Below are 17,515 nucleotides of genomic sequence, written 5' to 3' on the forward strand. Positions count from 1 at the left end.
GCAGGAAAAACATGGACATGAATTTGATAACAGTAACAATAATTATAATCAGCACCATAACCTTTATTTGTATAACCCATTTCAAAAGTAAACGTATAAAGTAATAACAAAAATTGAATGTACAGTATATAAATTTGAAACAATGAACACAGTGAATAAACTGACTGTAAATGAGGGTCGGTGAATTTAACAAAAGTAGAAAAAAGTGAAACCAGACCAAGTATACTTTCTTAAAGACAAGGCTTGTGTTTTTGTGCCCAGTATGATAGAACAGTTATACAGTCAATTATTCTGACTGATTTAAGGAAAATAAAAATAAAATAATACAAGTGTATGGGAAGAGTACTAACAACTCTATAACTCAGCAGGAGGACTACACTGGAAACAAGTGTAGGGAACTTTATGTTTTATTCTTGATTTTAATTAATGCATGACTGATGGCTGTGAATTATTTTTGATCAAATAAACAAATACAAATACAGAAAGAGTAAGTACAAGTCAAATTACAGTGTCAATTTAACAAAAAGCCTGTATAAATTAAAGGTAGACGATATTGACTAAATTAGTGTCAAAATTATTTCAATTTCAATATATAAAAGAATAAAGAAAGCTTCTGTACACCTGAGAGGCGGTTTTAGTGACGGCTGCGTATGCATGCTTCAGCAATAACCATAAAACAATTAGATCCCATTTACCATGTCACCCTTCGTTTCAATACTGGTGATAGATTTAGGACACATCATTGCACATTATCAGAAAGTGGACTCACCATCTCTTTCTCTGAGGCAAGAGCATCATTGTATATTATTTGTTTACAAGGCTCGCAGAAGCCTTGCAGAAGGTTCCTCGTTACTTAACTTCTGTTTCAAATTACAAGCCAACAACTAGCCAAGTGTTTCAAATGATTTAGGAAAAATGGCGTTCAGCTTTTTTGCACCAGAGGCTTTTGTAAAAGAGGGCTTGCTTTCAATGTTTTCCCTGTGTAAATAAAGGTTACACACAAACAAACTTGCTCTACCTAGTGATTGTAGCAATGTGCGTTTTTGACCGCAATGGCGATTGTATGCTGACAAAAATATGTTTTGCCAGCAAATGTTTTAGTTACAAGATTGAGCTAACAAAGATGTTTTGGGTAAACAGTTTTGAAATCATCAAGTTTCGGAATTATGGACCAGGTGGACCCAGAGCCCCCAGGTTCGGAATTGATTACGTTTTCCCCTCTCATACACACTCCTGAGCATTGTGTGGAGGGAGGAGTTACGGGAGAGAGGGAGGAGTTACGGGAGGAGAAGGGGGGATTGTTTTGTTGTGTACTTTCAAATTCTCGTTCTTTTCCCCAAAGTTGCCTACCCCAGCTATAAGTGGTTTCTCTCCTGTGTGGATTGTCATGTGTTGTTTCAAGTTTGCTTTCTGAGCAAAACTTTTACCGCAGACTGAGCAATAAAATGGTTTCTCTCCTGTATGGACTCTCATGTGTTGTTTCAAGTTTGCTTTCTGAGCAAAACTTTTACCGCAGACTGAGCAATAAAATGGTTTCTCTCCTGTGTGGACTCTCATGTGTGTCTTCAAGAGTCCTTCATAAACAAAACTTTTACCACAGACTGAGCAATTAAATGGTTTCTCTCTTGTGTGAACTCTCATATGCATCTCCAACGGTCCTTTATAACCAAACCTTTTACCGCAAACTGAGCAATTAAATGGTTTTTCTCCTGTGTGGACTTTCATGTGTTGTTTCACGTTTGCTTTCTGAGCAAAACTTTTACCGCAGACTGAGCAATGAAATGGTTTCTCTCCTGTGTGGACTCTCATGTGTGTCTTCAAGAGCCCTTCATAAAGAAAACTTTTATCACAGACTGAGCAGTTAAATGGTGTCTCTCCTGTATGGACTCTCATATGCATTTTCAAGTGTCCTTTATAACCAAAACTTTGACCACAGACTGAGCAATGAAATGGTTTCTCTCCTGTGTGGACTATCATGTGTGTCTTCAAGTTTCCTTTTAGACCAAAACTTTTACCACAGACTGAGCAATTAAATGGTTTCTCACCTGTGTGGACTCTCATGTGTATCAGCAGAGTTCCCCTGCGGTCAAATCTTTTACTACAAACTGAGCAACTAAAGCATTTCTCCTCAAGGACTTCATTGTTTTTCAGTGAGTCTAAACCTGACTGAGGTTCACCAGTTTCCATCAAATCATCATCACTGTCTTCAGTCTCAGGTTCAGAAGAGTCTGAAGTCTTGCCAGCACTAGTTGGTTGTAAATCACTAGCTGGATCTAAGTTCCTGGCTGGTTCTGATACTCCACAGTCCTCTCCATCAGCTTCTGTTTTCATCTGTTCAGTTGAGCTGCTGGCTAGAGGCTCTGCCTCTCTGTTCTCCTCAGTTTGGCTTTGATGAAGCTGTGAGATCTGAGGTTTCTCTTCATCACCTTCACTCTTCACAGGGACAGGAGTGAATGGGAACTTGCTGATATCAGCCTCCTCCGGCCCTTGAAGCTGCTCTCCCTCCTGACTGGTCCAGAGTTCCTCCTGTTCCTCTTTAATATGTGGGGGCTCTGGGTCCTCCTGGTCCAGACTGGGGCTCCACTCCTGCTGCTCAGAGGGAACCTCTTTTTTACTGACCAACAGCTGCTGGATGTCTGGAGGTACAGCTGAAATACAGACATATACACATTAAGGAAAACTGACTGTAAGTCAAACTAAGCTTGTTACCATTACTTCATTCTGTGTGTCCATCCGTCCGTCTGCTAGCAGGATATCTCAAAAAGTTGGGCACGGATTTGCAGAAAACTTGGTATGAAGGTTTGTTATGGGCCAAGGAAGAACTGATCGATTGGCCAAAAGAGGTAGAGGTGTTGGGTGTGGCATATCACCAAAAGGTGGTTGTCAGACATGGCGGGGGTCTCTGCTCTACTAAGCACATCATTTTCATCTTAATGAGACCAATGATGCTATCTTTGCAGCATGGCTGTAGCCACATATGAAGACACCAAGGTGCAGACCCCAGCAATTTTTTCCCATAAAACAAAAAATGTCCTATTGCAGTCCTATTACAGACTGCGGTCTGATGTAGTTTGACAGACTGGAGAGTTGAAACGGACCTTCTGACTTCTCTAAAGCTGGGGTTACATTATTCAACTATTGCCCCAATTTTTGCCAGGATTCACAATCGGGCCAAGTCTGTGCTGGTCTGCTCTATTCTGCAGATTTTGGGACAGTTGGATTTGACAGTTGGCACAGAAAATCGAAAAGTGTATGAGGGGTACAGACTCTAATCTCTTGCCTCCCAATGCGAGTTGGAGCCACTATGATTATATCAAACATGTTTGATTTTTACAAGCAGAATCTGGACGTAATCCAGTAGTGTATACTCCTCAATTACACAAAGTTAACGGACCCCCTCAATAGCCAATGAAAAACTATGAAGCTATGCCCTAACAAGCCAATACGGTCTTTAGCCCACACAAAGGAGCAATCAACTAGTTCATTCTTCATACAATGTATTTATAGATTTCATCCGTTCTGGTGCCGAGGCACACAGGGAAAAAAAATACAGGGAGGACTCAATTATTGATGACACAAAACCTTGGTTTTGGACAGGACAATAAGGTTTTATAATCATTATTTATTACATGTTCTGTTGGCAATCTGGCAACTGTGATGACCCCAACTCCCTCTGCCAGGGCTTGTGTGTCTGTGGGTGTGTCTGCTCTCTATGCTTGCAGGGGGTCCTACTATACACCGCATACCACCACATAATACTGCATACAACCGCATACCACCACATAATACTGCATACAACCGCATACCACCACATAATACTGCATACAACCGCATACCACCACATAATACTGCATACAACTATACAACTGCATATTACCGCATACTAGGGCTGCACGATATATCGTTTCAGCATCGTCATCGCGATGTGCGCATGCGCAATAGTCACATCGCAGGACGTGCGATGTCAAGTAAGGCAAATTAACTCAAACATGTCATGCTACAACTTTTTTGCTGCTTGATACAAAAGGAGAACTCGCACGGTTCTCATTTTCCGTGACTAATCTACAAGAGAAGTCTGTCTGATATAACATAATTTACTCCGATTTCAGGGTTTGTTATGAGTAGCGTATGTTACCTTTCTAGCTTTCGCGGCTCCGAACCGTAGTTGGGAAGCCTCTGGTGTTGTGCTAGCTACTTTAGCTTAGCCTGGCTCGTAGCTGGTAACAAGCTTTTTACTAAGAGTCCGGCCCAACTCTGCAGTGGAGAACTGGCACTTTATTTCTGTACAGCAGCGAACATAATGCACGGGCTCTCGGTGACGTTCTAAGCTCTTTTCCCGCTAACTATGGTAACTTTACTCACTTAGCATCCTGCAACTCACTCTGGCTGCGGCTAAAACACACTCACTTCCTACTACGTCACCCGCAGGTTACCCACAAGGCCACCTTCTTAAAGGGGCAAGGCTTGATAGGGCTATTCCAAGTCATTTGGTGAAAATTCCTGTATTTTTTCATATCGCAATATATATCGCAGAAAAAAAAAATATTGCAATGTCAGTTTTTTCCAATATCGTGCAGCCCTACCGCATACAACTATACAACCGCACACTACCGCATACAAGGGCTGGGCGATTAATCAAATTTTATTTTTGATTATGATTTTGGCTTCCCACGATCATGAAAACAAGAAAATCGAGATAAAACGATTTTTGTGCCGCATTCCGTTTAGCAATGTTGCTCTCGTCTTGTCTTGCGTTGTAAATCCAGCGCACCCCTTTCCCTCGCAGCGGTGCGCTCCGCCCCTCCTCCAAAGCCCAAACACGCTGTGGTGCGTGTAGTTTCAGCTCGAGTCGGTAACAGAGAGCCGGCGCGTTTCTCCGTTTATTTTTAAACCTTCCTTGGTAGAAGATGACAGAAAGAGAGCCGTTGGTTGACAGGAAAGGTAAAACAAATTCATTGGTGTGGAAACACTGTACAGACCCACGTCCACTAACGTTACTTAAATACCACAAGGTAACATTATATATATACACTGTATATATATATATTATTGTTTATTTATTTATCTCATTTTTTTTACCTGTATTTATTTATTTTCATTTATTTCTTTGTTTTTCAGTTCATTTATATTTAAAGTTCAAAGAAATCCAGTGTTAAAAGTTTTTTTTTAAAGTTCAATAAATGCATGATGTTCCTAAAGTCAATGAGCTATTGTGTTAAATAATCGTGATCTCAATATCAATCAAAATAATCATGATTATGATTTTTTCCATAATCGAGCTGCCCTACCATATACAATTGCATACAACCGCATTGCATACAACAACATATTCGTGTTCATATGTAGGCCTATTTACATAGTACCGGACCTGTAAAGTGAAGCGGGTGTAATTGGACAATAATTCATACAATGTGATCATGTTCATTTTCTTTATTGGCATTTAAATGGTACATTTAAACAGGACAGCAGCTTACATTCCATACAGACCAGACCATGAAGTGTCGAGGGGGGGGGGGGGGGGGTTAAATTTTACAGATATTGAACCGTTCTCTAGCTTTAGCCTATCCCGGGGTGAGAGAAAGATTATGCGTGCTATGAACTTTAGCACCCGCCTGGGAGCTAACATGGCTAACTTTTCTAGAGTTCTGGGTGTGTTAGTTAGCTAACGCTTGGCCATATTAGCTTCCAGTCGTGTGCCTGCGTTTGCCTCTCTGACAATTACACCCACTTCACTTTACAGGTCCGGTACCATGTAAATACATAGGAATTACTATTGAATTATAGAAAATAGACACGCTTCACTTTACAGGTCCGGTACTATGTAATTATATATGAACGCAAATATGTTGTTGTATAATTATTAGCCACATTACTGTGTAATAGTTTTTTTGTTGACGTCTAAGTAGAAATAGTTCATATAATATTAGGGACCTGTAAAATGAAGGGTTACCAAAACAACAATATTATACACACACTAAACACCTCTTTTCTAGAATTTTAAATGCGGTATTATGCAGTAGTATGCGGTTGTCAAGTTGTATGCAGTAGTATGCGGTTGTATAGTTGTATGTGATAGTATGCAGTAGTATAGTTGTATGTGGTATTATGCTGTATTGTGCGGTAGCATGCAGTAGTATGCGGTTGTATAGTTGTATGCGGTAGTATGCAGTATTATGTGGTAGTATGGGATAGTATGCGGTATTATGTGGTAGTATGCAGTTGCAGGGTTTCCTACCTACATAGACAACTTTGTGGCGGCCCGCCACAATATCGGCAATGACGTCACAATGTTTTTTTTTCCGCTATTTAATTGTAGAACTGCGTGTAGCGCAGTAGTCAGCACACTGCACCATCACACCATTTATTTCTCTATAAAACTAGTCCAATAACAAGAACAACGAAAACAACTGACACATTTCTGTGCTGAATGAATGAATATTCAACACAAAGTATTATTAATCTATAAACCTAGTGCAATAAGTAGAGCCCGACCGATACTGGATTTTTGGGGCCGATACCGATATTAGGGAGTAAAAAATTTCCGATATAGATATATCGGCCGATATTCTTTATATATAGCCTATACAGAATATATACATAAACACACATTTTTTTTGCAATGATCCCTCAAATGTGGTTATCAAACACTTGTGACAAAGATATGTAAGGCAGGATATTTTACAGTTTAACAATAAACTTTATTATCCAAAATGAGTCTGACAGTGCACTGAACAGTAAACTTCACTCCACTTATTATAAATAAAAAAAAACACAAATAGAACAAAATATATATAACTTGAATTAAGAAAATAAACATAAAATGCTGCCTATATAACTTTAAAAAAAATCAAAAAAATAAAATCAAGGCAACTGTGTAGGACAAGCAAGCTACTGCCAATCCAACAGGGGCAGGTTTATGCAGAAAGCACAGCTTTTCCGCATTGTAAACATCTTAAAAAAGAAATAATAATAATGATAATAAATAAATAATAATAAAATAAAAAATAAACTTTAACTGCAAAGAATGTGGTGATGTGTTGTGTGGGACAAGCCTATATAAATGAATTGAATTAACATAATAATAACACACATTCTTTTTCACAAGCCCCCCTCAGTCCTACAGTCCTTAATATCTTCTTATCATCTTTACCGATATTTCGCTGTTAATAACGTTGTATAACGTTAACGGTCACAAACAGTAACTCATGGTTCGCTGCTGCCGAGTCAAGAGATGAACAGCGGCAGCGGTGTTACACCGTATCTGGTACACACGTTCAGGAGAAACTTTCAGCGGTGGAAAACCACTTGTTTTAAATTTTAACTTTTGTAAATGCAACGACTGGAATTGGGAGTTGGAAGATTTAGTGTGAGCTGCAGCACCTTACAGACAGATAAAGAAGATACATTTCTAAAACAAATCCTTTGTCCTCAGATCATTATTATGTGTAACAAGTTAACAAATTAGGTTAACTATAATTTAAACAAACATTCCAAATAATAATTATAATGAAATGAATCTACTCTGAGGCAAATTTATCTTTCTTTATCTGTCCATTGTTCACACTAAATCTTCCATCGCCGAGCTAACACCTGAGTAAGAGAGTATATTTTTTATGTAGGCCTACTCATGCTCTGTGTTCACTGATGCACCTCAATAGTTAAATATGAGTCACTGGTACCTTCCTCTAGGTCTCGGGCCTGTACTTTAGAAACTTGAAATGAGGATTTTGTTGGTGTCAGTGGAATGCTTTTACTTTAGCTCATAAACTGAATAGACCGCTCGAGAGTAACTTTCAATGACAGCTGAACATCACTCACTGCCCCTTACTGCTGTCAGGTGTTGGTGGATTCACAGCACCTGAAGAGACTATCTTGATGGATCGATATTCAATTCATACCTTCTGCTGACGTTATCTTAAAGTCCAAAAAAGTAAATAATAATAATAAAATTAGGCTACATTAGGATGTAACACAGTGAACAGCTAGCAGCCAAAGCAACACATCATTGACTAGTAAAGAGGTGCCAAGCCTTAATCACTCTAATCTTCTATTTTGAGATAATTTTTAATCATAATATTAAATAGTAATATTACAGACATCTAACCTGTCAGTTTACAATACTCTAAATCAGTTGTCATATTGTTTATTATACCCAAAGTCGCGGTTGTTAGTGCTGTTCCCATAGAAAACAATGGATTCAAATGGACCGCTTGGAACTATCGGGAGCTACATGAACCACGTGACCGTCATGTGACTGTGTAGCGTTTTTGACCCTCCGTTGCCCCAACTCTTTATCTCAATTGCTCTGCTACCAAGGAGGGTGTATGTGGATGTATTAAACTGGCTACAGGCCGCAGCCGGACTTTATTGCCACGTGCAGACTTCCGGGGATGGGCGCGCCACAACTCCGCGCAGACTTGCGAAAAATGCGCATAAACAGCGTAAATTTGGGAAAATGTAAAAATCAGCTTCGTCAGTCCCTGCCTATGCCAATGCTCAATGCCCATGTGCAGTTTCAGATTGATTGGCCAACCCATTGAGGCGCAAAATGGACGCAGACAGACAGACATAAGGACAGAGTTTTCCTCATTTTATAGTAGGATATAGTAGGATTTATAGTAGGATTGCAAATACTTTAACACAATATGATCCACCCGCTTAACAGATAAGGGTTCAAGGAATCCAGAAAGCTTATCAGACTGGCAAAATTTGTAAACCTTGTCCGGTCCCACTGAAATTTTCTGTACTATCAACATCATAGGTTTTTAATGCAAGTCCCAACGCGGCTATCTAAAACCCTGCTTTGCATTTGCTTACAACAGAAATATCATGCACTCATACAATGTGTGTGAGTAATGTGAAAGTAACATTTAAATGTCACAAACCTGCTCTGTGTAACCGCACTTCAGGATTTAAAACAGCGTCCAGCAGCTTTCGTTGTCGGTCGATCTCCTCTTTTGAACGAGAAGCTTCCTCCTCGTACTCTGCTATCGTTCTTTCAAACAGCCCAAATATCTCTTCAACAGCCGCAGTTAGTCGCTGCTTCACCAACGCTCTCAGGTTTTGGACTTTAGACATTTTCACACAGTGACAGGAACTTTTCCTCCTGAATGTTTTACTGACAAACGTTGTCCTTCAATCCTCCAATAGCTTCACAGCTAAAACATTCATCTGAGTCCATAAGAGAGAGGAGCTTCCTCTTCTTCTTCCTCTCAGAGCTAAACGGAGCCTCGGCTCGTGATAATATGATCCACGCATATCAGGTCTTCCGTTGGTTAGTTAAAGTTGTAAACTATACTTTTGAAAGGAAAAATTCGACAAGTAATACTCAAGAAACCTCGCATACACCGGTCGCCATCTTGCGCGACGTCACAAAGCGACTACACCAAAGATGCTTTATACACAAGATGACGCATTACAAGCTGCGCCAATGGTATGAAATGGGCTGCGGTGGAATAGTCAAAAAAATACGTCCTAACTCCTATTCCTAACCACTTTTCCTTGACCTCGTTGGAAAACGTCATGAGGTCAAGGAAAGATGTGAAGGAGAATTAATCAGGACTTAGGAAAAGACAACCGCGGTGCTAAGAGAATCCGACTGCACTTACACTAGGCTGCGTAATTATGCGACGGCGGATGTTAATGACGTGGGTCTGCCGTGTGAAACTACAATGTTCTGAAGATGGACTACTAAAAGCGCATCTTAGATACTTCGCCCCGTGCGTTCTTACCGAGTTGTTTCATGCAGGCTATATAAACGTGGACAACCCGGTGAAAAATATTACTTCATCACCAAGGTTGGAATTGAAATAAAAAAGGAATATAGGCTACCAGTCACAAAAGTGAAATGAAATGGTCACATTGAGAATGGTTGCTCACGCTCAGCCTCCTGTCCGCTCATATTTATCGACATGAATCCCAATTAGTATGATTGTATGAAAATAATTGTTAAATTCATGCAAGATAGGCGTAACATGTTAGGCCTACAAATCTACTACTGTACATATCATCATTCTTAAGTTTCAAACATGTTGAATTAAAAACATCATCTGGCTAAAGACGTCTCATATCCCTTTTTTTTTTTACAGGTCAATGTAAATGAACGGGTATAATGCCTGACTTGCAAAAACTGCACGAGTCTTCATTCAGTTAGCTGATGGTTCTTACTTCGGCCGAGAAAGTTTAAAAAGAAAAGGAAGAAACTGCAAAATCTCAAACATCCTTAAATTAAACCTCCATTTCTTTACTGTGTTTCTTGGAGGCTAAAATGACCAGTGGTGGAAAGAGTACTAAAATGTCCTCGGCCTACTAGAATAGAATACTTTATTATCCCACAGGGGAATTTGTTTTGCAAGAGTAAGCATTATACACATAGCCTACATAACACACACATATTCTTTAATATACTTTCATATACACTCATATATACTTTCATATATATACTTTCATATACTTTACTTACTTGCAGTCAGTTTTATTTCACTTCTCAAGACACATTTTTATAAAAAAGCTTTTATTGTGTGATGTTTATTTTATTTGTTTGTTGTGTTTTCTGTTGACTGTTGTGAAGCACTTGTACCTGTATTGAAAAGTGTGATACAAATAAAGTTATTATTATTATTATTATTATTATTATTATTATTGTTATTATATACAACAACATAGCCGCAAGCGCCAATTGTGGAGTCCAAGCACAATTTAAAAAGACAGACAGACAAAACATTACAGAAGGTAGAAAAACAGACAAGTTGTGAAGATTTAACACGCAGTGTGGCTAATTTTGTGTTGCCCGTGACTTCTGTCAACTTCATCATTTCATTAGAACCACATTGTTAAAGTTATTCACAGTGGCCAAACTTTCTGTTGGTAAACATGCCCCTTGTTCTTAATACAACTAATGACTTCAGAGACTTCCTGAATTTCCCCAAGGGGATTAATAAAGTGCTATCTTATCTTATCTTATCTTATCTTATCTTAAAGGACAAGCCTGGAATGCTGCTGCACTGCTGTCTATGGGTTGAAACGTCTGGCCACACCCCATGATGATGTCAAACACCTGCTTTGGGTTTTGTGTGATATAGTGTTGATTTACTTTTCTTGAAACTTCAAAATTATCACAACATGTCAGGGACTTGAACTCACGGTAACACTTTAAAATAATGAATGTTTATAAGCCCTTTATAAACAATAAATTACTGATGAATTAATGATGAGTTAATGTGCAGTTACTCATCAATTCATTATTATCAATGATTTATCAATTATATATTAATAATTTATAACAAATTAGTACATCATTAGTAATGACATTAGTTAAATCTTTGTACTTGATTTATAAGTCAAGAATACCTTTGTTAATACATAATTTGTAAAACATTACCTAATGTAGGCTACATGCAACTTCCTAGGGAGCATGTGAAGTCATTATTGTTGCAGTCCTCCTCGTGCTCCTTGTGCACTTTGGGGGCAAATAAAGTTAAAAGGTTTGTATCCACTTTTGTACTTTTCTAAGTCACTACAGCCAAAACTATCATTCTGTAACATTGTTGTTACGTGTTAGCTAATGTGTCTTGCCACTTTTGGTCCATGCTAGGCTAGCTAGATAGGTTAGCTAACCTTAGTGTTACTAGCCAGCTAGCCAAAGAGCCCCCCTATCTAAGAGATAAATATACTTTAAATGTAACCTTAATAAAGTGAAACAGCGTTAATGTTAGATATTAGATACCTTTGTCCAATGTTAGCCCAGAGTCAGAGGCGGATATGCACGAAGATGGCGAAATGATGACAAATGAAGAGGCAAAAACTTTTATGCTAGCGCCAGCTAGCAATTGTTAAAGCGGCGAGCGGCGTGGTGAGCGGCGTGAGTCGCAGCATTAAACTGTTTTATCAGCAGAGCAAAAAAAAAAAAAAAGTTTGACCTGAATCCAAAATAATTATAGTCAACAAGAGGGACATTGCTGCAACAGGCGGAGGACAGACTAGACCAGCCTGTCCGATGTGGACCGGCCGCTTTGGACCAAACACTTGCCTCCTGTCGTGATAAATAATTATCATTTGAATATACTTCTCTAAGCCTGCAGGTCCTCCCTGAAGGAGAAGGTGGGGCAGATGTCCAGTAAAACAGGGCTTGGAAAACAAAATCTACTGAGTCGTCACTCATCGTTTTCAGTTAAAACGTTGGTGCGCTCTCTGAAAACACGCTCCATGCGCAAAGCATAATGCTCCAAATCATCCATCAAAGCAAGATGAGCCATTTTATGCGCACAACTATCAATGTCTTATTGTTGCCTTTTATGATTGCCTATACCCTGAATTTCATCACCCATACTAATATTTAAAATTATGGCAAATAGTCGATTTAATTCAGTATGCTTAAATGGACTAGATAATATAGTTGAACAATATGCACTGTCGAAATTGTTTATGAATGGTATAACGTGCACTTTTAGTCTCAACTACTGTAGCCTAAGCATTTTTATATTAATAATTATGAAAAGGCCCATTCATTTGATTGTCTGTTCTTGTCGTTCTTGGTGGTTTCATTTTCTATGTGGACTATGTGGAATTGCGTTGTCCAACTGACTGTATACTCTAAACAAGGGCTCATAATTACTTTATAAGTCATGTCTCCTATGTCCAGAAGTATTCTATTCTATTCTATATTCTATGTTCCATTCTATTCTATTCTATTAGGCCTAGTATATTTTAGTAGCCTACTCTTTCCTGAATTTCCCCAAGGAGATTAATAAAGTGCTATCTTATCTTATCTTATTTCCACCACTGGCCAGTTTAGCTTTCATCGACACATCACAGTAAAGAAACGGAGGTTTAATTAAAAGATGTTTCAGATTTAGGAGTTTCTTCAATTTCTTTTTAAACTTTGTTCGGCCGAAATAAGAACCATCAACTAACTGAATGAAGAATTGTGCAGTTTTTGAAAACCATGGCATTATTCCCTTTACATTTATTTACATTGAACTGTAGAGGGACGTTATACGGTATGAGGCGTCTGAACCAAGAAGGTTCCGAAAATCATACGGGAAGAAGCGGGAACGGAAGGTGGAGTCAGGGGGAAAAAAAGCTTTGTGACGTCGCGCAAGATGGCGACCGGAGTATACAAATATTCTTGAGCGGAGGCCTACTTACCGATTTTTTTCCTTTCAAAAGTCTAGCTTAGAACTTTAATTAACCAACATAAGACTGTGTATATATGGATGACACTATCGCGGATATATAAACTGGAGCCGAGGCTCCGTTTAGCTCTGAGAGGAAGAAGAAGAAGAAGCTCCTCTCTCTTATGGACTCAGATGAATGGTTTAGCTGTGCAGCTATTGGAGGATTGAAGGACAACGTTTGTCAGTAAATAGTTCAGGAGGAAAAATTCTTGTCACTGTGTGAAAATGTCTAAAGTCCAAAACCTGAGAGCGTTGGTGAAGCAGCGACTAACTGCGGCTGTTGAAGAGATATTTGGGCTGTTTGAAAGAACGATAGCAGAGTACGAGGAGGAAGCTTCTCGTTCAAAAGAGGAGATCGACCGACAACGAAAGCTGCTGGACGCTGTTTTAAATCCTGAAGTGCGGTTACACAGAGCAGGTTTGTGACATTTAAATGTTACTTTCACATTACTCACACACATTTTATGATATTTGTGTTGTGAGCACTGCTTGGCCTATAGCCTCGTGTCTCAGAGCTCATTAATCCTAAAACCAGAGCTCCAGAGCGTTAACTGCATTAGGTTACTTTATGGATCGCTTTGTTCATTTGATGCTCACCTGGGTGAAAGTGTGCAGGGAGCTGCAGACTCAGTCGGGAGACCCGAGTTTGATTCCCGGTAGGGACGCTTCCACAAAATTCAACGTTGCGGGTCTGTTAGACTCCTGTTTCTGGTACTCTGTGATCCAGTACACTGTAACAATTACAACAGTTTTCTACACAGTCTGTATTATACAGATTGAAAAAACTTTAGCTATTTTACAGTTAAACATACCATAACTGCAGAAAATTTCACCAAGAGGTAGCATGTAAATGGAGAAAAGCAAAGGTCCTAGCACAGATCGGTACGCCCATGGGCGGAAATTACGGGGGGGACAGGGGGATTCGGACCCCCCCTTCCTGGGAAAATCAGAGAGTTGTCCCCCTCAATATATCATTGTAAACACAACTATATAATTTTAAATAATATAATAATATGCATTGAAAGCACTTGTGCTAATTATAGACACAAAACAATGCGTTTTTAAGTTTCGAAAGATTGTAAGCGGTTTGGTTTGTTACAAATGCCAGACATGTATTTATGATACAGGATACTTAGTTAAATTAAAATGCGGGTTTTCATACCAAAATTATCTTTTGTAGATGGTAACAGTAATATTTCTATAATATAATATTTAAGATTAACTTACCCTACGTAATTAGGTTCTAAGTATATTATTTTTTTCTTACTGCATGTAAAATGGCTGCCACTATGTAATTTTGTTTATAATTTTGGAAATAAATGAAGACTTAATTCATAAAAAAGACATAATTACAACAAACACTGTTAAATATTAAGTAAGTTTCTGGCAGGCTTCATAGCGTTCTGGACTTTTACACATTGACAGCAAAACATTAGAGATCTGCTTTTTCGGGAAAACTAAATCTAATTAGGCATATATTAGCTTTAGTTCAGTTAATGGGTGTTGCATCTCACCTACTACTGTAAATAACCTGCATGCTGTGTGTGTGTGTGTGTGTGTGTGTGTGTGTGTGTGTGTGTCTATTTGTCAGCCAGCCAGGTCAGTTAAAATGGCAGAGAAAAGAAAAACAGACATCCGATCATTTTTCAGTGCACCGAAACGCCAAGTAGAAAGACCCCAGTAATATCAAAGGCAATTTGATAAAATCTTCATAAGAAAGGAATGAAGTGCTTATGGAAATGTTTCATAATGGACCTCTATATACATTTAATACAACAGTACTTTTGGCGGCACCTTTGGTGTCCCCTTCAGGAATTGCTCTTGAGAAATTTTTCTGTTTATTGTCCCCCCCAACAGTGAAATGAAATATCCGCCCTTGGGTACGCCAATAAGTTAACTTTATATTGTTCAGATATTATATTTTTGTGTGAGACACAATGGCCTCATTTATCAATCTAACGTAGAAACCAGCACAGAAATCATCTTACGACAGGGTTCACATGTGATTCATGAAATGTTCGTATCTCGCCATTCACAGCGTAAGAATGATCGGGCGTTGAAAACAATCGGCATTTAAATATCAAGCCCCTAGATATTCTCGGTTTAGAGGCCTCGCCCCTAGAGTTTACGACATGGAGATGCGTAATACGTCCAAGAAGAGAAACTTCTCCGACCTCGAAATAGAAACTCTAACGTCGCAAGTCCAGTTGAACCAATTAGTTCTATTTGGCAGCCTGAAAAGTGGCATCAAAGGAAGTCGGAAAAATGCAGTATGGAAAGAAATCACTGCTGCGGTCAACAGCGTTGCCGTCGACAATCGAACTCCAGCTGAGGTTTGAATATTTCATTTATACATCCGTGATAAGTATAGCCTATATATATATAATAGTAATAATATAGTAATATATATATAAGTAATAATATCGGAGCCCTACTCACCCTCTTTGTCTGAATCCCGCCGTACAAGTGAACAGGTAAATAATGTGAAACCACACCCATGTGTCAATTACCAGAAGTGATAGTAACCAAAAAGAGCATGCGCAGCCTTGACAAATAATAAACAACACAGGCTAAATACACATTTTGGATCCTACACCGAGCTTTGCGTGGAAATGACCGTACGCCCAGTTTTCTGTCGTACGTTCGTTTCGTAAATGAGGGCCATTGTGTTCTATTGGATAAGTAGGAATTGAGCCAGGAAAGCGCCAACGTAGTTCGCTAGGCGGTTTAGGAGAATATTATGATCGACTGTATCGAATGCCGCCTTCAGATCAAGTAAGAGAAGAACAGAAGAAGAGTCGGAGTGAGAGCACTCTCAGTGCTATGGAGAGACCTAAAGCCAGATTGAGAAGGTTTGAAAAGACTATTGCACAAGAGGTAGTCGGTTAGTTGGATAGAAACTATTCTTTCCAAGACTTTAGAGAGGGAAGGGAGATTAGAGATGGGTCTGTTATTAAGAACATTAGTATCGAGGTTAGATTTTTTGAGCAGAGGTTTAATTGCGGATGATTTAAAGGAGGTGGGCACAACACCAGAGGAGATAGAGGTATTAATGATGAGTAGGGAGGGGTAATATTAATAATATTAATAATATTGGGAGAAGTTCCTTAACCAACTTAGTGAGAAGAGGGTCAGATAGGCTGGTTGTGGATTTAGAGGAAAGTACTATTTTGGAGAAGGTGTCTAAGGAGACAGTCTCAATCTGCGAGAGTATGGCGGTGGTCTCTGTGGCACCTAGTGCACGATTAAGAGAGGGATCAACACCCTCGGTGGGTAATGAATTGATAATCTCATCTCTAATACAGTCAATTTTGTGATTAAAGAAATTAAGAAAATCATTTGCAGTGAATGGAGTGTTCACTACAGGGGAGGGTTTGAGAGTATGTTTTGATACAGTGTAGAATAGAAACTAAGGGTTATCTTTATTTGTGTTAATTAGATCTGAGAAATAGGAGGCCCTTGCAGCGGAGAGCGTACGCTTGTAATTCATTAGGCTATCGCTCCGTGCTAGCCAAAAGACCTCAAGTTTGGATGAGCGCGTGGGGATGACATGAAGCCACTGTCATTCAAAACGGCTTTATTGTTGGCTTTGGCATCGGCAAAGCATGTGAGTGATACTCATGCATTGTCGGTGCATCCTGCATGTATGCTTTTTGCCCTTGGGAATTTGCGGGAGACCTTATGGCCTAATCCTGCTTTTATCCCTAAGGTAATCAACTCATGCTCTCCTGCGGAGCTCATCGCTGTCCAATCTCTGCCGTTCAGCTCTCCAGAGCAGCGACGGCTGCACTTGTTGTGTCCAGTGCGCGCTTTGCACATATACTTGGATAGAACTGGTGTTTTCAGGAAAGGGGACCAGTTGTTTGTGTCTTGGGCTGCGCCCTGCACAGGTAGGCCTATCACAAAGCAGAGGCTTTCTCACTGTATTGTGGGGGGGGGGGTTGGCTACCTCCTGGGCTATGTTTAGAGGGGTCTCCATTCAGGATATCTGCGCTGCAGCTAGCTGGTCCTCGCCTCGCAAGTTTGCAAGGTTTTATAAGTTGGATGTCACTGCCGGTATTGCTCATGCCGTTCTGAGCGTTGGCTCTGCAAGTCATGCAAGTCATACATACATGCAGTAATAAACACATTTTTAAACACAGTGTTGGACAAGTTTAGGAAAATAGGGAGCGTATCCCATAGTGAGACATTTCACTCGTGCTACTCAGAGAACCAGAGTTACGTAAGTAACCTAAAGTTTCTTTTCAACATTCTTATATAGTGGGTGGCCTTTGTCAAATAGTGCCGGGTTCCTGGACTTCTGTAATCAGTTCCTCAGAAAGTAACGGCATCACTGCAGT

The 17,515-nt window shown here is 39.5% G+C and overlaps 2 protein-coding genes across 2 annotated transcripts in view; one reads left to right on the top strand and one right to left on the bottom strand.

Moving 5' to 3' along the window:
• LOC139919357 (NLR family CARD domain-containing protein 3-like) overlaps positions 1-17,515 on the top strand; it is a 123,351-nt gene that overhangs the window by 94,004 nt on the left and 11,832 nt on the right. The window lies entirely within an intron of this gene.
• Positions 1-17,515, bottom strand: part of LOC139911338 (uncharacterized) — a 279,947-nt gene that overhangs the window by 32,033 nt on the left and 230,399 nt on the right. The window lies entirely within an intron of this gene.

This window comes from Centroberyx gerrardi, chromosome 7 (genome assembly GCF_048128805.1).
Source record: "Centroberyx gerrardi isolate f3 chromosome 7, fCenGer3.hap1.cur.20231027, whole genome shotgun sequence".
Taxonomy (NCBI): Eukaryota; Metazoa; Chordata; class Actinopteri; order Beryciformes; family Berycidae; genus Centroberyx; species Centroberyx gerrardi.